The sequence below is a fragment of the Jatropha curcas genome, chromosome 5, assembly GCF_041381405.1.
Source record: "Jatropha curcas cultivar XTBG-Jc1 chromosome 5, XTBG_Jcur_1.0, whole genome shotgun sequence".
Taxonomy (NCBI): domain Eukaryota; kingdom Viridiplantae; phylum Streptophyta; class Magnoliopsida; order Malpighiales; family Euphorbiaceae; genus Jatropha; species Jatropha curcas.
Window position 1 is genome coordinate 6,125,324 of NC_143155.1, and position 19,032 is coordinate 6,144,355.

The 19,032-nt window shown below is 37.5% G+C and overlaps 1 non-coding gene across 1 annotated transcript; it reads right to left on the reverse strand.

The window, feature by feature from the left end:
• Positions 1–16,707: 16,707 nt before the first annotated feature.
• On the reverse strand, positions 16,708–16,814 carry LOC119370283 (small nucleolar RNA R71). The gene has a single exon (XR_005177839.1). It is a non-coding gene; the product is annotated as a small nucleolar RNA R71 (small nucleolar RNA).
• Between the last annotated feature and the right edge of the window lie 2,218 nt (positions 16,815–19,032).

Genomic DNA, 19,032 nt, shown 5'->3' on the forward strand with positions numbered 1-19,032 from the left:
TTACAATAGCAACCTAGGTAAAATGAAAATGAAAAAAGTAGTTTAGTTTAGCTGGAGTAGTTTTTGTGGATAGGTGAAAGAGAATAGTTATTAATGATATTTGAACTCTGGAGCCTACTTTAAAGTGGTTTTTTAACAATTAGTTAAGGATTTTACTACAGAAAAATGCAACTTTATTTTATGTTCTCGCAATATTAACTGATATATGACATAAAATTTGAAAGTAGGTTGGTTGAATCTGACGTTAAATAAATTGGTACGAAAAGGACCACAACCAATGGCGGAGCTAAGACCTTGGAGTCAGGGAGGATATTTATGTATAGTATATATGTCTTTTAGTATTAAGAAATTTAAAAATAATTTGAATTATATAATAAAAATCTACCACTTCCATTCATAATACATAAAACAATTATATGATTTTTTTTTAAAAAAAAATATATTTTTCCTTCACATAATTTCATATTTTGAAGCCGCTGAATAATTAGTTTATTATTAATGCATTAAATACATCTCTTTCTATATAAATGATTAAATAATCATTATATTTGATTACACAGACGATTCTTCACAATCTCTATTGTAGAAAATGTTCTCTCAATAGTCGACGTGGCACAAGTAAAACTAATGCTAACTTAATTAGTTAGTATAATAATTAATAAACAATATGCTTCTCGGTTTCAATTTACTCTTGTCTTATAGAAATATCAACTCAACTTTTATGCATTTAAAAACGCACTCAAACTAATTTAATTAATTTGAGGGGATTCACAAATTATAAATATAACATTGTAGAGGTTCATTTTATAAATATATCAATAGTTGATTGGAAAAAATTTTCAAAGTCAGTGGGTGCATGCGCACCTCGTCAACTACATGTGGCTCAGTTGCTAATAATAAGCTAAATTATATTACCTATTCTTGTATTATATTCCTATTCTTGAATCTCTCAAGAGCACTGATAGCTGGCGCGACTCGTTCCACAGCACGACACATATTCTACAATTGTCGTGGGCCACTGTTAGACAGTTGTATAACATAATGTATATGTAGTGTGATAGGATAGTATGTACAGTTCTCTTCAAAACATATGGTAAAATAGACAATACAACGATGACAACATTTGGACATGACATCAACAACGTGTTTGAAGAAAACATGTGTTTTGCCTCTATAGCACGTGGAACTATAATTATAGGAAGCTTACCGTCTAGCTAAGAATTAACACCATATATATATTTCAAAAAAAAAAAAAAAAAAAAAAAAAAAACCATATATGTGTATGTTCTAAGAACCGGACCGCTCAGTGAACTGATGAAGAGAGGAGTTTACTGAACCGGAATATTTGACTGGGTTTAATACTGTTCAACCGAATTTTTATCTATAATATTTTTAAATATATTTATTTAATGAAATTAAAAATATAGGTTAAAAAAAATTTTGAACTCAAATAAAAAATATTTTCAAATTTGATTTTTACAAAAAGAATAAAAATTGCTAAATCACTAAAAAAAAATAAAATATGAATAAATTTTAAATTAAAAAATTAATTAATTACCATGAAATATATTATTAATTTTCATTTAATTAACATATTAGGAATTTGGGTATAGAAATAAAGAGGCACAAAAATATAAAAATCAATAGGCCCAATTTTAAGAGGCCTAAATTTTTAAAAAAGCCCACATTTTCTGGAATAATTTAGAAATTGAAAAATCGGTTTAGTTCATTGGTTTTAGCCAGTTTTTATCGGTTCAAGATGATTTTTGAACATTCGATTTTCCTATACAATCCGGACCGGACCACAATCCGTTTCCTAGTCAAATCGGCCGGTCTTCCGGTTTCAAAACTATGATATATACATAAGAATTATGATTAACAGAAATGATTAAATTTGATAAAGTTATTATCCTTAAGAAATTATTAGTTTGATTAATTATATTGATTTTCTACTTAATATTTAAAAATTTATTATTACAACAAGAAAGAATATATTGAACTTCTAATATAATTTTTTTTTAAGAATTTTCATTTTAGTTTTTTTTTTGAAACAAGAATTTTCATTATAGTTAAATGTCATATACTTAAAAAAAATTTATTATTGATAATAATAAAATATTTATTTGATTCCTAATCGATGAAAATCAGAAATATAATCTGGATAAAACATATAAAGCCACATTATATATTAGTAATATCTGCATAGATATGTTAATAGGCATTAAAGCATTATTGAAAAATAATAAATTATAGGTTACAAAAGTTAGAGGTGAGGTTATCGTTTTTTGTTTTGATTTTCCTGAAAAGAATCGAATCGAATAGGCTTGGTTGATTTTAATAAATCAGTTTTCTTTATTTAACGTGTTCATTAATCCTCGAAAAAAGGTTCTCTTCCTTTAGTAAGAGTTTTATTTTTAGAGTCGCCACCTTTATTAGGAAAAATTCTCAAATTAGTCTTTATTAGGAAAAATTCTCAAATTAGTCAATTCTTTGGAATCGACTAATATGGTTTTAAACCAGAGACAGGGTCCGAGAGTTAGGTACGATAAGGAAAGATGTTAGGCACCTATATTGCCCGGTTAAACCGGCCTCTTAATTGTCCAACAATTCATAATTCACTAAATAACACAATTAACTAAAAATGAGATGTAAAATAGTTTTGATGCAATTTTGGAAAACATGTCAATTGAGCATTTTAATGGAACTTAAAATTAAACATCCAAAAGAAGGGAGGTGAGGAGAAAAGAATACATATCACTTCTATAGTACATTCTACCCAATGCCTTCTAAAATTTTCAAACCCATAATTATTACAAATAAGCAACAAATGAGACCCATTAAGATCTCTTACACTTTGCCGTATAACATCAAAACAAAATAACAACATCCATACAATATAATCACAACATAAACATCATTTACAGGATTAAAATCATACATCCACTAACACTAAACTTTCATTCATTCACAAATGATCAAATGATGCATGTTCTAATTACAATAATACAATAATACAATAATAATCATAATATATTAAGTTAAGATGCATAAATTTAAGAGACGGAATAATAAAGTGCTTGAAAAGTAAAGGATAGTAATTAAAAGGCAAGAATCTAAAGGATTGAATAAGACTTAAGTTCATGGCCTTGATTTTCATCATGAATAATGAACAAATACACCAATCATTACTCTCAATCTTGTTAATTATTGTATATTTGATCCATTTATGGATAAAAATGCATTCCAAACCACTTAAGGTTGGAGCTTTGCCACTAGATCTCCATATTGGGGCCGTTTTATTGATTGTTTACATTCTGAACCTCTGAAATAAAGGGCCTAACTCCACAGGGGCAGTGGCGTACGCCACATAAGTGTGGCATGCACCCCACGTAGTGGCGCAAGGCCCTTCCCAGATCAGGAAGGCTTCAGGCAAGAACAGAGTCAAACATGGGATTCTGGGTTGAAGTGGTGCGAGCCACAAGCTTGTGGCACACGCCACACGGAGTGGCTTGCGCCATTAACTTTGGTCGTGTGTCATAGAGGCACAGAAGACTCCCCTTGGTTGATCCCAGATTTCCCTCATAACCAGACTCAAGATAGGTGCTTAAACACCAAAAAAGAAAGAGAAAAAGATGGAGAAATGAGTTAAAGGCTCTTAGGTATTACCTTTTTTAAGATTTACTCAAAGTTTTGTGCAAAAGAAGGATGAAGAGACCCAAATGTTAGGTTCTTGATCCAATGATCCGAGATTGAGACTGAATAGATGTGTTTTTGGGAATTCTAATAGATACTTAAGGGTTTTTTGATTAAAGATCAATGAGTCACTACCTTAGAACAAATGGAAACATAGGCTTCCTTTAATTTCCAGGTTGAGTTTTCAAAAATCAATAGTTTTCCTTAAATGTCTCCAAAATCCACCCTCTAAACACACCTTCAATGCCCATTTATAGGCAAATGGAGGTGGGTGGCCCCATTTTAGGGTTGACATGGCGAAATGCCACTGGTGAGCCTTGTAACAGGGTCGGACCTATTTTTACCGAATCCGATCGGGTGGCATACAAATCGAGGTGGTGCACGCCGACGTACTTTTCAAGCCCAATTTCTTTGCGAAACTCTCGGTAACCCAAAAAAGTAAAAATGGTTAAACACATGTATAATCCCTATCCAAACTTATGTAAAAAATGGTTTATCATCATTGAACTTTTAGGGGCAAAATTTGAGCGTCTACAGTTTGCCCCCACTTTGATGATATTTAACTTTTTTAGCAAGATGTCATAAAAGTGTAAAGTAGACACGGAAGTAAGAAATATTTACCTGATTTGTGTTCTTTGAATGACTTGGATGGATGAAGTGCGCCATTTTGGCAGCTTTATTGATGTAAGTTGCCAGTTGGCAATTGTTGGGCAGACGAATTACGTCATGATATTGTTGGCAACTTCTGCAGCTATCTGTGCCAAATAGTGAATTTGATAAAATGTTTTGCGCCAAACAACGGCTTTGATAAAGTGCTGTGCGCCAAACGACAGCTTAAAGTTTGAAATGCTCCACTGTGGGTGGTTGTCCTTTGGACGGGGAAGAGCGGAGGAGATGCGCCGTGGTGGTTGTGGGTGGCTTTTGTAACTGTCTGTGGCAAACGGCAACTTTCGTGAAATGCTATGTGCTAAACAATGGCTTTGATAAAGTGCTGTGCACCAAACGACAACTTAAAGTCTGAAATGCTCCAGTATGAGAGGTTGTCCTTTGGATTGTGAAGAGGGGAGGAGATGTGCCATGGTAGTTGTTGGTAGCTTCTGTGACTGTATGCGCCAAACGGCGGCTTTGATAAAGTGTTGAGCGCCGAACGACGGCTTAAAGTCTAGAATGCTCCACTATGGGAGGTTGTCCTTTGAACGGTGAAGAGCGAAGGAGATGCGCCATGGTAGTTATTGGCGGCTTTTGCGACTGTCTGCGCTAAACGACGGCTTTGATAAAATGCTATGTGCGAAACGGTGACTTTGATAAAGTGCTGTGTGCCTAACAGCGGCTTAAAGTCTGAAATGCTCCACTGTGGGAGGTTGGCCTTTGGACGGTATCTTCTTTGAAGGGCTTTGGATGCGCCACTTGGGATGGCTTTGGTGAACCACATGGGACGACTTAGGTGCAGCACTTAGGAGGGCTTCAGTTCTAAAATGCTCCACTTTGGGAGGTACTTGGCGAAAATAAATTTTCTGATAGGAAAATAGGCCTTAGGCCGATGGTTAGAGTTAAGAATTTCGTATTTAGGCCCAGAAAAGCATGCACTTGTGAGCGTAATTTTTCATAAAAATGCGTGAATTTATGTGTTTTCATATGAATTTATGTGTTTTTGTGTGTTTTTGCGTGAATTTGTGTTTGTTCATGTGAATTTATGTGTTTTTGTGTTTTTTTTGTGTGAATTTATTAAAGATCATGTTGTGCCATGCAAAACAAGGCGACTTACTTGTGGCCAACGGTGTGTTGCCCCTTCTTAGGCGGCTAGTTATTGATGGGTTATCGGAGGAGAGACCACTCAAGTCAACCTATCGATCATTTCGCTCGGGACTTCATCCACAAGCTTTCTTCGGCGCCTTTGGTATTAGGTAGCAAAAGGGCTTTGATGCGATCCATTAAGTATGAGAGCTGGTCACAACTAATGGACCTTTGGGCCAAACTGGGCTCAAAGGCAGAAGTTAGGCCTATAGGCCCATTAGCCTTTATAAAAGGTGCAAGTGACATTCATTTGTCACTTTGAACCTAAACAACCAACTTTCCGTGCAAGTTCTCTCTTTTCCTCCTTTTGCAACTAAAACTCATGGCTGTTGAGCACGTTGTGGACTAGCTTCCCGGTGATGCTGTGATCGATCTCGTGTCTCAACCCATGAGCCATGGAATGAAATTATGGGAATTTATTCTAGACGCAAGAACTACGATCATCTTATGGAATGATTTGCCCAGCTACCTTTGCTGGGGCACATCTGAGGTATTTTAGAACTTTTTTCTTACATTTTCTGTATTATAAGACTAGAAACATGCAAATATTAGATTAGAAATAAAAAACTAGGTTGAAATTTACCTTTTGGGCGTTTATGGGCATTTTTGGGCTATGGAGTGTGCCGCTTTCTTATCTGTTTGGCTGTGCTGTAGCTTTATGGCGTACTCCAGAGCACTAGTGGTGCACGCCACTTGAGCAGTGGCTTGCACCACTACTTAGTGGCTTGCACCATAGTACTATGAAACATCTATATTTGTCATTTTTCGTCGTTTTTCTTGCTTACCTACATCAAAACATGAAATACATGTGCCTTTGCACTTTATTAGTATACTTATAGTGATTTATTTTGTAGAAGAGCACGAAGTGTGGGAAATCTGGTGGCAATGCCTATGCGGCTGCGAGTGGTTCAACCGGCTACCTGTGCGGGTCTAGGATCGTACCCGAGAGGCGGGCTTTGGCTATTTTGTCGATACTCTTCCCCAGGTGTAGGGGCGGACCCTGTCCTCTAGTATTTTGGTGTTGATGGAGTAGTGGATGGATGTTACCCACACTTTCCATCTATCGTTCGACGATATGACTATTATGCCAGTCAACTTTGCTGCCATCACTAGGCTTCCTTTCGGAGGGCAGTCAGTTATTTTTTATGATTAGTTGAGGACTTTGGACTGTTCGGGTTTGTGGGCGAGTCTCCGAGCTGCTATTGGGATGGAGCCCACCATCACCGATAAGAGGGTGTGTTATGAGAGCATTATTTCTCGTTATAAGAAGATGTCTTGAGAGTGCGTGGAGGAGTTGGATGTGGTTGCACGGGCCTACCTCTTCTATATGCTGTCAACTACCTTATTTACTAACCATGGTAACAACGCGGATTTAGCACTGGTGCCTCCCCTTCAGGACTTGGATGTGATGAGGCAATTTAACTGGGGAGCTACTATGCGTCCGTGGAACGCACCTGAAGGTCGGCTACCAGCGTGTTATTGAGGTACAAAATCACATCTGCTTTGATGCTTTTTGTTCTTTTCTGTTTTAGTATTATTATTTCACTTATTCATTGATTTCTGCTTCATTTTTTATACAGATTTGGCCTTGTGAGCATCGAGTCCTACCCATTCGAAGCCTGTATGTCTTTGACATTGATATCAATGCGAGGTCTTTTCCTTGGGGTTGAGCATGGAGGTTTGGCCGGAGGTATGCTCATACTACCTCAATGTCTGAATGTTCCGGCAGCTACTGAACAGTCTTACCTGGGACCAGGTAAGTTGTTATCTCTCACTACTTTTGTTTTTCTTTCTTTTCTTTTCTTTTTCTTTGTTTTTGATTCTTTTCTTTTTATTTTCTCTTTTCTCTTTTTTCTTTTTTCTTCTCTTTTTTATAACTTTGCAGATAGAGAGGTACCCATGGGGGAGGTGGTTGCATATCCCGATTTCATCCAGGTGACAATCGGGTACTAGCATAGAAGGCTTCTCCTCCCTGGTTTATTTTACAATATGTACTACCTCAGGGAAAGGGTGTATGAGTGGGAGTTTGGCCCAGACCGAAGGAGAATACCTCACGATGTGCCTTATTATATGCTATCCACCAGATCCATTCGGCTTGAACAGGACATTGCTGCTTCGCGGAGGGAATTGGTTTCTCGCAGATCACTTGGCCGCTTTTGTGCCTGGTGCTTATGCGATTTTTGTGAGGACCCAGCTCTTGTCCATGTCCCTCCACCAACCAAGTTTGATCCTTTTGTCAAGGTGGAGGAGCTTGACCGAGGACAGGGCGATGCCCAACTCAGGTGAGTTTAATCCCCTTTTATTTCGTTCCTGGCTTTGCCCTAGTGTCTTTTCTTCTTATTCACCGACTGTGCTTTATCCTTGTGGTTGCAGCAGCGTGGCAAGCACAAGCCAGAGCACGGACCCGGCACTTCCTTCTCTTTCATTTGGAGCGCACAGGGCAGCCAACACAATGCATGCTAGAGACCCATCTCGTGAGCCCATACTAGGTGTCTCCTTCGGGCTTCACCATGTGAGTATTATATGCTCTTTATGCTGATAACTCTTCTTTTATTATTTCACCCTCCTACTAGTTGCCCCTGTCTTTTACTGTAGGTGATTATTGCCGATTATAATGAGGTGTGCCAATTGTATGAAGCAGAGCGCCTCAAGTTAGTAATGGTGAGGCTCCCTGACGAGCATGTATCTGTAAGTATAAAAATAACAACACAAAGAAAATACGCAGTGCACATGCCATGTATGCATGAAATGCAATTACTAATGTCTATGAATGTATACAGAGAGAAAGCTTATTTTCCTCTTTCTAGACAAAGCTCACTCAAAAAGTTCCCCAAACTTCTCATTTATTCATTCTTCATGGATCGGTCCTTAGTGCTCGCTTTTGAAGCATTGTTCTGCAGTTTTAGCCATGAGGATTAGGATTTATTATCTCCTTTCAAACTCAACGGGTTGATCTACTATTGGAACATTCGAGTTCAACTTGGATTGCTGCAATGGTTTATTTATCATTTTGATCCTTCAGACAACTTATTTCACCACAACGACTTTGAGATCTGTCCATTGTTTGAAGAATTCAGCATTATTTTTAGGAGAATACCCATAATCGAAGAAGTTCCTATGGTGCTCCGGTTAGACATTGACCCTGCTTCACTGATTCTGCCTGTTTTCGATTTCTCGACTTATGAGATTGCATCTTATGACTTTGGAGCTGATGCCTTTCCTCTACTACCGTTTGTAGATCATGCATTGAGTGTGGACCGTACCAGCTCGTATTGGCCTTCACTTATCTGTTTCTGCATTTTGAGTTAGTACTTACTACTTAGTGGTATTAATGGCTATGGCAGCCTTAGGCTGGTGCCCATAGTTGAGCAGATGGCTGGGCGACGCATGCCTTTTCCATTTATTTTGGCTGAGACTTTTAGTTGGCTGGGAGAGCATGCTCGGGACTTTAGCTTGATACTTGGTTCCTTTGGGGAGCTCATTTCTATATATATATATATATATATATATATATATATATAGATATGCTCTAACTTTTGCTTAATCAACCCTTAAGGGTTTTCGACTTAACGAGCTTTTTTTTTTTTTTTTTTAGATGCATTTGCAGTTGTGGGCTTATGAGAAGCTGTAGGTGATGGATCCACCATCGGACCATTTGATTCTCGATTATAGATCGCAAATCTATGTCCATTCTGATGGGGAGCCCGTTTATATATATATATATATGCTCTAACTTTTGCTTAAGCAATCCTTAAGGGTTTTCGACTTAACGAGCTTTTTTTTTGGATGCATTTGCAGTTGTGGGCTTATGAGAAGCTGTAGGTGATGGATCCACCATCGGACTATTTGATTCTCGATTATAGACCGCAAGTCTATGTCCAATGCCACTGTCATTTGATTACCGAAACTGTTGAGGACTAGCGTTATCTTTCAGTATCTTACTGCCGAGAGAGTCAGATGGACTTACCCCTAGTGGTATATAGAGCGAGTAATAGTTTCTTCTTACATGCTCTGTGTGCCCTTGTGTGGGTTGATCATGGCAGTGGCTTATTTCCCAACCATGTAACTAAGCAATATGGTCATCATTAGGCTATTCCTGACTACACTCAGTTTGAGGGCGACCTTATTACTCAGTGATTTCTGTTTTGCTTTATTTCCACCTGGCATAGTCGCACGATAGTACCCATTCTGATGTTGCTGATACCTCTCTTCTTCAGACTTGTACCGCTTGTGGCTGCAAGCTTATTCTAGAGTCGGTGTTGATTCGGAGTCGAATGATTTGTTAACTACTAGATTTCTGTTAGGACTTGGCATGTAGATACTCTTATCTTGCTTTCTAATGAAATGTACTAAACAATTATTGATAGTGCAATTATATGTATGTATGCACTTATTATGAAATGTCTTTTTGCTTGGAAATGCTTCACATGTTTCCTATTATTCTATTTCGTTATTGTAAATTCACATCATTTGCATATCAACATAAACTTATCACAACAAGCTTTAAATTAATAAGAATACAAAATGTGAATTTATTAATTGGGCTTTCCCATAAATATTTCAAGTCATACATAAAATTTCTTCAATCTATCTACATTGACTGGTTCAGTAAATTCATTGCCTTCCATGTCTGATAAATTCATTGCACCTTTGGAAAACATTTTCTTGATAAAAAAAGGACCTTCCCAATTAGGCTTGAACTTCCTCCTCGGGTCATGAGTGTTTGGCCGTATCTGTTTCAGAACCAAATCCCCCTACTCTGAGTAGCTTTGGATGAACTCTCTTGTTGAAGTGCTTAGCTATTCTCCTTTTATATAACTGATCCATAAATCAGGCATTAAGCTTCTTTCCATCTCGGAGTGCTAATTCCAGATATTGATCTCTACTCGTTGACATTTTGGAACCTTAGATTCCATCATTATGTACAAGGACTACACTTCTATTTCCGTTGGTAACACAACTTCCATTATAGGGACTAGAGAATAAGGAATTGCCTCATTCTCATATTTGGCAGTGGTCCTATAGCCCCATAAAGCATACTGTAGCTTGCTTGCCCAATCATGATGATTCTCTACCAGTTTCATTAGTATCTTCGTGATGTTTTTATTTGCGACTTCCACTGCCCCATTAGCTTACGGCGATACGGTGAAGATTTATGATGCTCAATTCCATATTTTTCTAACAGTGTCTTTGCTTCTACTTGGAACTAAACTCAATTATCTGTCACTAAATGATGGGGATTCCATATCTGCAGATCAGGTTCTTTTCAATGAATTTGACCATTTGCTTGGTACTGATGTTTTTAAAAGATTTTACTTCAACCCATCTTGAGAAATAGTCCACCGGCACCACATGAATTCTTATCCATTGGAAGTAGGTGGTGAAATTTTGCCAATGATATCTATTCCCCAAGCTGCAAATGGCAATGGCGAAATAGAAGGATGTAATTCTGAAGGTGGAATGTGACTGAGGTCTCCGTGAATTTGGCATTCGAAGCACCTTTTAGTAAAAGAAATACAATCCCTTTCCATGGTTGACCAAAAGGATCCCTATCTGAGGATTTTATTTACTAGTGCTTTTCCGTTCATGTGGGTACTGCAAACCCCTGCATGGATCTGTTCCATAATCCCTTCAGCTTCTTTCCTTGATACACACCTTAACAATACCTTGTCTGACATTCTTTTGCACAACTGACCGTCTAAGATTGCAAATTGTAACGCCAAATGTTGTATAGCTCTTTTGTCGTCTTTAGTAGCTGAATTTAGATAAATCCTCTTAGTCATCCATTACAGGACATCATAAAACCATGGTTGATCTTCTTCCTCGATATCCATAATCCTTTCTCCTTCATAACACGGGATGCTACCCGGAGAAATCATAAATAGTTTCTTAGGCATTATTGAAATCTCTTCCCAGGCTAATGTTAAATTAGCCAAAGCATCTGGTACTCAGTTGTTCACTTTGCTTGTGAGTGTGAAGGTCACTCCTTTGAAGTTCTATTTATAATGTGCAGGTAGTCCATATAAGGTTTCAACCTATCTTCCTTGACTTCCCAATTTCTGTTAGCGTGCTCGATTACTAGTTTTGAATCATAAATAAACTCAACTTCTTTAGCTTTAACTGCAATCAGAGCATCCAACCCAAATAAGCAGGCTTCATATTCTTCCATGTTATTCGTAACCATAAACCGTAATCTCTTCAGGATTGGGATAACTTCTCTTTGCGGAGATTCTAACAAGACACCTACTCTGGCTCCTTTACTGTAAGTTGAACCATTAAAGTAGAGTTTCCATCCTTTCTTTTTCTATCAAGTTCAAATGTTCATCGGGAAAATAAATCTCCCATTGCTCATTGTCTTCAACTGGATGTGCTTGAAAGTGTACAACTGCTTGTCCTTTGATGATTTGCTTCGTGGTATACTCAATATCAAATTCTGATAAAATGATAAACCATCTTGCTAGCTTCCCCACCAGTGCTAGTGTTCCATACACATATCTGACCGAATCCATCCTTAAGACTGTTATAGCTTATAAGACTAAAAGTAGTGTCGAAGCTTTCTGGTTGCCCATACCATTGCTAATCAAGTTCTTTTAATCAAATTATATTTTTGTTCATTATGAAGAAGCTTGGTTTTGATGGGCAACACTCGCTCCATTAACTTGTTCTAACATGGCTCCAATTCCAGCATCTTCCACTGTCAATTACAGAATTAAGGGTTTCCCTGGTTTTGATGGGCAAAAAACCATGGACTTAAAAAATATTCCTTGATTTTATTAAAAGCTATCTGGCAGTGATCGTTCCAATTTACTGGTTGATCTTTCCTTAACAGCTTGAAGATTGGATCACATACTATAGACAACTTTGACATAAACCTGCTGATATACTGAATCTTTCCCAGAAAGCTTCTCACTTATTGTTTTGTCTTGGGCAGTTCCATTTCTTGGATAGCCTTAATCTTGTCAGGATCACTCTCTATTCCTTTCGGCCCTACTATGAATTCTAGCACTTTCTTGGAGGTTACCTCGAATACACACTTCTTCTGGTTCAGCCGTAGGTTGTATTTGATTACTCTGTCCATGAACCACTCCAGTGCTGCAAGATGCTCTTCTAGTGTCTTAGTCATGGCAATCATATCATCAACATAAACTTCTAACTCCTTATGGATCATGTCATGAAATAATATAGTAGTCATCCTTTGGTAAGTAGTTTCGGTGTTCTTTAAGCCAAATGGCAACACCCAGTAGTAGAAAGTTTCGAACTTTGTCACAAATGCTGTCTTGAACTTATCTAATAATGTCATGAGAATTTGATTATACCCTACAAATCCATCCACAATAGAGTCGCATCCCATCATCACTGCACCGTCTATCAGGATACTGATATGAGGGAGAGGAAAGTCATCCTTCGGTGATGCTTTGTTCAGATCTCTATAATCCACATACGTTTTGACTCGTCCATCCTTCTTGAGAACTAGGACTATATTCGCTAACCACTCTGGATAGTGAACCACTTCTAGAAATCCGACGTCTATCTGCTTGGTCACTTCCTCTTTAATTTTCTCAGCCCATTACTTCTTCTCTTCTGTTTCACTTCCTTTTTGTCCATGAGTAGACTTCGAAATTTTGTGTTTAACTCTAGCGTTAGGCTTGATCTAAATAATAAAATTCCGAGATTATCTTTTGTACCAATATTAAATTTAAGCATGCATGATGAGTTAATGTCAAATATGTGCATGTGCTTATCTACTTGATGAATGGAACCATCAAGAAAGACATCAAACAAGTAAGCAAAATTAAAGTTCATTCCATTGAAAAGCGTCAATAGTTCATTACAGTCAGATTCATCCTTAACAGAAATTAACACATTATAAGGTGTCTCAGCTTCTTCAAAGCTTTCCTCTATACAGGCCTAGATCATTTGGAGCACTTAATCCGCAGGGTCCTCTTCTTCCTTCTCGGTGCTTACCTTCTTATTACCCTCTTTCTATTCTTCTTGTTGGGCAGCTTGTCCCTCTTTCTTCTCCTCTTCCTTGGCCGCTCTTGGCCCCTCAACCCCCTTTTCTTCAGGTTCTTTCCTCTTCTTTCTTCTGTTCTTCAAACTCTAGTCCTCTAGGCTCAACCACCAGGATTTTAATTACATCCACAAAGATCTCTAGACCTGGGTATATTCTTCCTTTGTGCTCGAATGGCTCTATCAGCAAATATGGAGAGGAATGGTCACTCGAACAGATGAAATGTGCATCCATGTCTAACCATCCATTTGGCTTCTTAGATGTGCTTCCAAGTGTATATAACCCAAGCCTAGGTGGTCCCTCTGGGTGTGAATTTCAGGTAGTTTTGTAATGCCTTGTTGGTTCTTTCCAAGTCCTTTCCCTTCCTCAAAATTCATCTTCTTCATGATGTTGGACACAGTGGGCCCCACGTTAGTGCTTAGGACTGTAATTTGAAATCCAGTCCACGAGAGGATGACCTGCTTATCAATGTTCAGTGTGGCTACACTTCTCTCACTTGCAGTAGAAATGACGATGGCTTCAACATTGAATGGAAACTTAACCTTTTGGTGTAGCGTTGACCGCACACCTCAGAATGAATGGTACCATAGGCGCCGGAGTAATAAGGCAAATGTAGGGGGAATGTCTATAATAATAAATTCCGTTTCCTTCTCAATTGGCCCCATTTTAACCATTGTTTTTAATATGCCTTCCACTTGTCTCTTGGAGTCGTCATAAGATTCTAAATGAGACACTTCCATCTTGAACTTTGAAAGAAGTTTCAATAGACAAATGTTCGAAGCTGATCCATCACCAATCATATCATTTCCTATGATCTTGCCTCTTACTTCAGCCTTTATAAATAAAGCCTTAGTGTTTGATAAGTGTTATTTTTATAGTATTTTTAATAGAGTTTTTATTAGGATTTTTAGTAGTTTTAAGTACTTCAAGTAGTTTTTATTTAGCTTTATTTATAATTTGTTCAAAGTTTCCTTGAATCATAATTCACTTGATCTTAAGGAGATTTGTAGGATTTTGGCACAAAAAAGAGCAAAATAAAGCAAAACACTCAGGCTCTAGCACGCCCTACCCGTGCACATCAGCACACCCATGCTGGATTCAAGGAAAATCAAGTGAAGACTCAGACTCTAGCATGCCCCAGCCGTGCTATCTGGCACGCTCGTGCCAAAAGAGGACATAAAACCAAAAGCGTGCTTACCTAAGCACGGCCCATGCTGCATTCTATCTTGGAGACTTAGAGCCTAGCATGCTCTAGCCGTGATATATGGCACGCCCCTGCCACAGATTTTTCTCTAAACGTGCCCCTGAGCATGGCCCGTGTTGAACCATCCTTAGAATCAAGCTCCGGCACGCCCAGCCCGTGCTAAAAATCAAGTGTTGTTTTGAGTCGAAAACACCAACCAGTCCCTACCACTTGCATGGGCCCACCTGAGATATTTTCTTGACGTGCAAATCAAGTTCTAATCCTACTTAGGCGCATGAGAGAATCCTAATTGAGAAGAAATTCAAAGCCTAAATAGTTTCCTATTTCAAAAAGATTTCTTACTTAATGAAAACTCTATTTCCTAAACGAAGTTGGATTTTCTCCCAGGAAGTCTATATAAAAAGGGAACAAATTCATTGTAGAGATATCTAGTTTTACCATCTTTGTTCAATTGTTTTCTCTCTCTCTCTCTAAGACTTCAAGCATTCAAGGTTTGTGTCAAGATTCAAGGAAGCCGTCCATGTTATTTGTTGATTAGTTTTTATTTCTAAACTCTTAATCTTGTTTTTACTTTTCAATATTCACATTGATTATGGAATTATTTTCAAGTTTAATTAAGTTTTATTTAATTACTATGTCGAACTAAACTCTCATACTAGGGATTTGATGTAGCTTAATTTCTTTTCCAATTTATAATATTAGATTTATTTTTCTTTGTTCAAAGTATACTTTATTATTGAACTTAATGCTTCCTGGCAGAGTTTCTCCCTTGGATTTATTTATTTTATTATTCACTATCGGGAGAAGGATTTTTGATAGGAAAAAGGTAATAAATTACATAAGAATAATAATTTGATGCGGAAGCTATATGGTTTGACTCATGGGGGTTTTCATAAGTTAATGACCTTAGGTTATGAATTCACAAAACAAACCATTGAACTTAATGATTTAATTCATGTTTGATTGCGTTATTGGAAGATAAGTAATTAGACCGGGTTAAAATAGTTAACAATACATCAGGAGAGCTTGTTAGTGATTTTAGGGTTGTTTCCCTACTTAAACAATTAAAATTGATTAATGAACTAATAAAATAAGTTGGATAGAATTAAGTGAAGTCAAAATCCCTAGTAGTTTTTAAACCTCGATCTTTTAATCAAAAATTGCTTTGTTTGATTTCTTTTATTCTCTTTTTTTTTTTGTTGAATTTAATTTCTTAAAATAAATCCTCTTATTGCCGTTTAAATAATAATAGGTTAATATAATTTTGGTACTTGGTGTACAATCCTCATGGTAGCGATACTCTATTCATTCTATATTACTTGTTGCGATTTTGTACACTTGCGAAAACCACTGTCAAATTTTTGTCACCGTTGCCAAGGATTGGCATTACCAATATCAATACTAATTACCCTATTATTAATTTAGACATTTATTCTTATTTTTAATTTTTTTTTGAAGATTATTTTAGGTGTTTATGCAAAGAAGATCAGGTAGAACTGCACCTTTGATTTTTGATCCAGAAATCAAAAAGACTTGTCGTAGGAACAACGCTGCTAGAAGAGCACGTGAGAGCAAACAAGGATAGCAAGCAAATATAGCTGATGAAGTCAACCCAGAGGACGGACCTCAACCTCATGTCCGCACCCTGTAAGATTACACAACTCCTTCTCTTAATGGAGCAACCTCAAGTATCACTAGGCCTAGGGTGGAAGCTAACAATTTTGAAATTAAACCTGCAATCATTCAAATGCTTTCCACCTTAATTCAACATGGAGATCTGCCTAGCGAAGATCCTAATGCCCATATCACGAATTTCATTGAGATTTGCGATACTTTCAAACAAAATGGAGTTTCTGAGGATGCCATAAAATTAAGACTCTTTCCTTTCACTCTAAGGGATAAAGCACATTCTTAGTTACAATCATGCCCTGCTGGAAGTTTTAGAACATGGGAGGAATTAGCTCAAAAATTTTTGGCAAAATTCTTTTCATTTTCAATGACCACAAAGCTGGGCAATGAGATAGTGACCTTTGTCCACCATGACCAAGAGAGTTTGTATGAAGCTTGGGAGAGATTTAAGGACCTACTGAGGAAGTGCCCATACCATAGCTTGCCCAAGTGGTTATAGGTACAAAATTTTTATAATGCATTGTCTTCTAACATAAAGATTACTCCAGATGCAACTGCAGGTGAATCTTTTGAAAGAAAAGAAATTAATGAGGCATATGACTTGATAGAAGAGATGGCAAGCAATAGCCATTATCAAAGCAACTCCAAAAGGAAGAAGACTTTAGGAGTTTATGAGATTGATGCCATTACCGCACTCAATGTCAAGGTAGACAATATGGTAAGGAAGTTGGACTTATTGACTACTAACTCGGTTAATTCTATTGTGCAAGCATGTGACAGGTGTAATGGGCAACATGGGATTAGAGAATGCATGTTAGATTCTTTAAATCTACAAAATTTGGAGCAAGTAAACTATGTGATGAATCAAGGAAGGAAGAATTACCCGTATTCTAACTCTTATGATAACAAGTTGAGGAATCATCCTAATCTTTCTTATGGGAATCCAAACAAGGCCTTGAATGCACCACCAGGTTTTCTGCCTCAAGAGAAAAAGACTCATGATGATCTCCTTACTGGCCTCTCTAAATCTCACATGGACTTTATGAATGAAACTCAGGAAAACAATTGCGATAAGGAACTTGGAGATTCAATTAGGACAGCTTGCAAACATGATGGCTTCCCGACCTCAAGGTACATTACCTAGTAATACTGAAAAGAATCCTAAAGAACAGATACAAGCTATCACCTTGAGGAATGGCAGACAATTGGAAGATTCAACTAGAAAGGAGGAAGAGAAGGAAGAGCAGAAAAAGATCCCCATGATTGACCTTGAAGAGAAGGAGGAAGTAAAACCTTATGTTCAACCTGTTCCTTTTCTTCAAAGGTTAAAGAAAACACAAGACGAAAAGAGTTTCCTCAGGTTTCTTGATGTCTTCAAAAAGCTTCAAATCAACATCCCTTTTTCTGAAACCCTTACTCAAATGTTCAATTATGCAAAGTTCTTGAAGGAGATCCTGAGCAAGAAAAGAAAGATCGATGATCAAGAAAAGAAAGATCGATGATCAAGGAACGGTAATGTTAACAGAGGAGTGTAGTGCAATCATTCAAAATAAATTGCCTCAAAATTAAAAGATCCAGGAAGTTTTTCTATCCCTTGTAATATTGGAAATCTTGATTTTGAAAAAGCTTTAGCAAATTTGGGTGCTAGCATTAATCTTATGAAGTTTTTAAGATACTAGGGATGGGAGAGCTGAAACCAATAAGGATGTCTCTACAGTTGGCAGATCGATCAATCAAATACCCAAGAGGGATTGTAGAAGATGTGCTCATCAAGGTAGGTAAATTTATCTTTCCTGTTGATTTTGTTATTCTTGACATTGATGAAGATATGGAAGGATCCTTAATCCTTGTGTTGACGCGTGGATTTATGTCCCACCGAACTCGATGATGATATGAGGATAAAGGATGAGGTTTCACAATAAACCAGAAGTGTCTGAATCAAAAATCGAACCAAACCGCCCAAAGGAGCCTGACCCATGTTAGGGCTGCGTCACACAGCTAATACCTGCGTGACGCCACTTCTAGCGGCGTCACGCGGCTCTAACGTGTCTGACACCTTTGGCGCGCGCCCGTGCAGCAGCCTGCACTGTTTATATGGATACGCGGCAGCTGTACGAAAAGTAAGTCGCGTCACGCAGGCTTACGGGTGCGTCACGCAGCTCATACCCGCGTGACGCGACTGCTCTGTCGCCCTAGCCATATAAATACTGCATTACACAGCAAAAACGGGACTTTTTTGAACTCTTCTCATTTTTCTCTCAAAAGACTAAGGCATTTTAAAAGAAAAGAAAACAACTGCGGCTAGGGTTTTCCTCAAAGACTCCAGTGGGTAACTTTGAGGAAGATTAAGCCATTAAGCACATAGATTAAAAAAAAAAGAAAAAGAAAAGGAACATAAAAGAAAGAAAAGAAAGACTGATTATTGTTAAGTTTGGGCGTTGGACATTTCTGGGATCGTGAAGTTTCATCCTTAGACCAACTATATCGTATGCAATCCTCAAACCTGAGGGTTAGGTAATCATCTAATCCATCTTTGCACTTTTAGTTATTTATTTGTGAAAACTTCATTTGTTTAACTTCTTTAGTTAGTTTGGTTTGGGTTAGACTACATTTTGCCCATTTTTGAACGTTTCTGGATCATATTAAACCTCTGTTGATAAAAAAGGACACGTAAAAAGGGGATTTGAATGGTAGTTGCGGA